Source organism: Cornus florida, unplaced genomic scaffold (genome assembly GCF_030987335.1).
Source record: "Cornus florida cultivar Cherokee Brave unplaced genomic scaffold, ASM3098733v1 CherokeeBrave_3.0.0_Hap2_Chr07, whole genome shotgun sequence".
Lineage (NCBI taxonomy): Eukaryota > Viridiplantae > Streptophyta > Magnoliopsida > Cornales > Cornaceae > Cornus > Cornus florida.
The window spans coordinates 80,584,620-80,589,902 of record NW_026775577.1 but is presented as its reverse complement, the minus strand read 5'-3'; positions in this window follow the sequence as shown (position 1 = coordinate 80,589,902).

Below are 5,283 nucleotides of genomic sequence, written 5' to 3'. Positions count from 1 at the left end.
TAGATTCTTCTTTGTTGGAATGACTGTTTAGTGGGCCGGGTTCAATGCATTCCACAAGTGGGACCATTTCTGAATTCAGCCCATCAAGCTTCTTGAACTTGCGTATGTTGCTTGTCTGTAGCAGTTTGATTTCAATCACGCATTTTTTACAGTGTAAATGGACTGAGCGAATCCAAGCAGGTGATGTAGCTCAAATGGTAGAGCTAGAGGTACAGGATTCGATCCCCTACATCTCTAAGTTTCTAATAACTTCTTGCACTTTATAGTATCTCACTTTTCATGTTCGGAGTTGGTTTTTGACTTCACGTGCCTTCATCCTAAGTGGTTTCCACGAAATACGTATCTTTACAACCCAAAACAAAGATGGCCAATAAAATCCACTTTGAAGGACTTTGTCAGTAATTTTTTTGACACTGAAATGTCCTCCACATGCAAGTGTGTGGCAAGTTTTCAACCACTGACTCTTAAACTAGATGGCTTTAAGACATACACAACTTGTACGGTAGCATGATAGTATCAAGCCCTAATTCATCACCTGCCCCCAACAAGCTTACCCGTGAAACCTATCGATTCAAATGACATCATGTTTTCTATTTTTGAGCCATTCATTGAAGTGAATGAAATCTACCTTTACGTTGCTGCATCAGTTGATGACTCAGGTAAGAAGAAAATTGTACAATATGTTAAGACATAAAGTGATACTTCTATTTATAATTAGACTAATTTATGTTTAATGTGTGTTTGTAGGTACTTTCCCAGATAAATGGTTAAACCCGGAAAAGAACCGAAATGAGAAAATATGAACGACGAAAAAAACAGCGTCGAAAACCAAGTCTCGAGCAGAAAGATATGCCCCTCGACCCAATTTTGCAATTCTTTTTAAATTATAATATAATGATCAAAATTGACTTTTCCCACTTAAAATCAATTTTTTGTAAAATAACATATATAATATCTGACGCATCAACTGCAATAGTACACATATATATATATGTCTGTATAAAACAACAGGTAGGAGCGTTCTTTTTCTTTCAACACTAAGTACTCTCTCTCTCATTTAGTGTTGAAAGAAAAGGAACGCTCCAACCTGCTTGTTTTATTTAATCAAACTGTATAAAAATTTGAAATACTCCAACCTGCTGTTTTATTTAATCAAATTGTATAAAAATTTGAAAAATTGTATAAAAAGTTGAAATAAATAAAGTGAAAGAGAGTACATAGTTCTCCTGCCTGCTGAGTGCAGTCTGGCCTGGTACGGACTTCAATTGTTTATACAAATTTATTAAATAGATAGAGAGAGTTTGTTGGTTAAATAAATAGAAAGAGTTTCTGCCTCTCTGTGTGCTTTATTTATATATATATTTTTATGTATATAAATTTATTAATTATAATAATAAAATCATGTGATAAAATATATTTGTTTATGAATACAACTATCTTTTTTTTGTTTTATATATATAAATTTATTAACAACTAACACTTTTTAGGATAAATCGTTCAAAAAAAAATTCCTCCTAAACAATATTTGATGTTAAAGAGATAAGTAGAAGAGAATGCTTGACAGTGAGGTTAGAGCATGCTGTATGCGTCATATACCTTGTCCACCTGCTGTTTTATTTAACCAAATTTCAAATTTTTATACAATTTGATTAAATAAATAAAGTGAGAGAGAGTACATAATTCTCCTGCCTGCTGGTACGGACTTCAATTGTTTATACAAATTTATTAAATAGATAGAGAGAGTTTGTCAGTTAAATAAATAGAAAGAGTTTCTGCATCTCTGTGTGCTTTTTTTTTTTTATTATTATTATTATTATTATTTTTTTTATGCATATACATTTATTTATTATAATAATAAAATCATGTGATAAAATATATTGGTTCATGAATACAACTATCTTTTCTTTTTATATATATAAATTTATTAACAACTAACACTTTTTAGAATAAATCGTCAAAAAAGAATTCCTCCTAAACAATATTTGATGTTACATTACTGACGGTGAGAAAGAGATTAAGTAGAAGAGAGTGTTTGAGAGCGAGGTTAGAACATTCCGTATGCATCATATACCTTGTCTATCTATTTTTTTAAAAAATAGACTACCACATAAGCATTATTTAATAAAAAATATTTACATGCTACTCTATTTTCTTTATTAAAAATTGTTGTACAGTATGCAACATCAATATCTCATTATTTACTTATTATTAAATTAATTTAACTCAAAAATTAAATTCCAAAGGTGGGCCATTCACAAATATAGCGGAAGATATTGAGAAAAGGAACCAAAAGCTAACAAAGAAAATATTAAAATATTATAACAAAATGGATATATATTATCCATGTGATTGGCTAACCGTAGAGAATGGAATAGACAATAGCAGATGAGGACAATTAATTAAGGACTCTATCATTCACACATACCAGCCTCCTCTTTCTCTACTTATCTCTTTCTCACCGTCAATGATGTAACATTAAACATTGTTTAGGACAAATATTTTAGAATAATCGTAGTCACACAATTCGTCCAAAATAGTCCTGCTCTCAAGCTCCATATGCAAATTTGCGATTTGAGAGCGAATTCGCACAAAATTCACGAATTCAATTTTTGCAATTCGCGAATTTATTTGCTTAATTCGTGATTTTTATACTAATTCACTATATAGCTAAATTTTTTAATTACTTAAATTGCACGTGTGCCCATATGTTTGGCATTGTTATATATATATACATATATATATATATATATATATATGTGTTTGAAAATATATCACTAAAAAACTTCCTAATTGAATAATATTATTAATGAAATAAATAATAATGAATATATTTGTATATGAATTTAAATAAAAAAAATACAAAATATATATTTCATGATCTTATATAATTTTATTTAAAATCTAACATATAAACGCTTTCAAATGCTCTCGCTTTTAAAAATTTTAAACTTTAACGCTTTAGTAGTCATGCTTTCACTCCCGTTGTTGTTTGAAAATATATCACTAAAAAACTTCCTAATTGAATAATATTATTAATGAAATAAATAATAATGAATATATTTGTATATGAATTTAAATAATAAAAAATACAAAATATATATTTCATGATCTTATATAATTTTATTTAAATCTAACATATAAACGCTTTCAAACGCTCCCGCTTTTAAAAATTTTAAACTTTAACGCTTTAGCAGTCATGCTTTCACTCCCGTTATGTGACTTGAGATAATCCAGAAAAGAAAAGGGGAGTGGGATCATGTAGGAAAGAATCCCAAATAAAATCAATGAACAAAATTAATAAAGCAATAAAGAAAATGAACTGAAGGTAATTTTTAAATATATTTCCTTAAGGTAATTTTTAAATCTATTTCCTCCCATTTTAATTTAATTTAATTTATTTTTATACTTATATCTTAATTGAGAACTTATGTTTGTATTTTAATTAGTAATTTTTAATTGGTAATTTTTAATTTGTAACTTATGTTTGTATTTTAATTGGTAAAATATGTTTATATTTTTATCGTTAACTTATTTTATTATTTATTTATTTTAAAAATAAATAATAAATTAGGTCTATTGATGGCCATTGATCCTGTAATACACTCAATCTTCCCATAGATTGAGCTCTTCAGATTACTCCATCTCTGGTTCAGGTTTTGACATATCAACAAAAACTTGAATTATATATATATATATATACTCCGTATATATTTCATATATACTTTCTTGTAAAATGATGCAACACTGAGACTTTTGACGAAGTTCCACATTCAACATCCATTGGTTATAATAGATTGGACATATGAAACCTACATAAAAATATATATATATATATATATATATATATATATATTTATATGTATATATAGTCGACCATAAAAGTGACTGCAATACCAAGACTATTATAAAATTAGGAGGGCTACGTACTGGTGTATAGATAATATCAATCATGTACAAAATCTATATATATATATAATTAAAAAAAAAAAAAAAAAAAGACAATACAAGCAATCAAACTTTTCACTCGGCCTAGAAAAATGATACGAGATATTACCTGCAAAGCCCTGTAAAAGAAAAACAAATAAACACAAAATCAGAAAGCAGAGAGATCGAGGAAGAGTATATATGAGCGTATATACATTATATATAGAGAGAGAAATTAGAAAAACGATATCGATTAGAGGAGTATAATACAAGTAGGGATGTAGAAAGATATAGAAACAGTGTAAAGAAATATATATTCATAGATAAGCACAAAAAAAAAAAAAAAAAAAAAACAGATAAAACTACAAAAATGAACATATAATGTATGTGTGTGTGAATAGAGATAAATTATCTATGAGTAACATGTATATATAGAGAGAAAATTAGGGAAAGGACATCAAAGGAGCATAATACAAGTAGGGATGTAGGATGACATTTAAACAATGTAAAAAAATAGACATTCACAGAGGAGAAATCCATGTACACTGTCAATATGCACAAAAAGACGGATAAAATGGAGTAGATAAAAACAACAAAAACGATCCGAGTCACCGATGCTGTGTTCGTGTGTATGAATAGAGAGAGAATATCTAATACAAGGAGAGGTGTGATAGGAAGATATAAAAAAAATGTAAAGAGATGTACATTTACAGAGAAAAAATCTACAAACATAGCCGGTCAATATACATTTACCGAAAAATATACATAGCACAAACAACAGAAATTGGAGAAGAATCACATAAACGAACCGATTATGTATGTATACATACATATATATATATATACACACACACATGTATATATGTTTGGAGGGAGAGAAACTAGGTGAAACATGCACACAATAGTTGATCTCTAGAGGCAAAACAAAAACAAAGAAAAAGCAGTAGTATCTGATGATTCAAGCAGTAATAGCCGGAGAAGGGAGAATTGCCGGCGAGCTTTCCCTCGATCAAGAGAGAGAGAGAGAGTACTTAGTGAGGAAGCAAAAAAGGCACGCTCCTGCCTCGGTCCTTTATACAGGTTTGCAGTGAATCTGGTGTAATGAGATCTGGAGGTTAAATAAATAAAGTAAGAGAGAGAGTTTAATGGTTGAAATAAATAGAGAGAGTTTGAAATGAATAATGAATGCTTAGTTTTGTGGGGCGACCATCAATCTTTGATCGGATCAACTCATGTGAAAAAGGAAATTATGTAACACTCAGATTTGGGATCCAAACGAAATCCAAAGTGAATGTTGAAAAGATTGTTTTAAGTTGATGTAAAAATCTTTAAAGAAATCGAGTCGATGCATGCTCATTC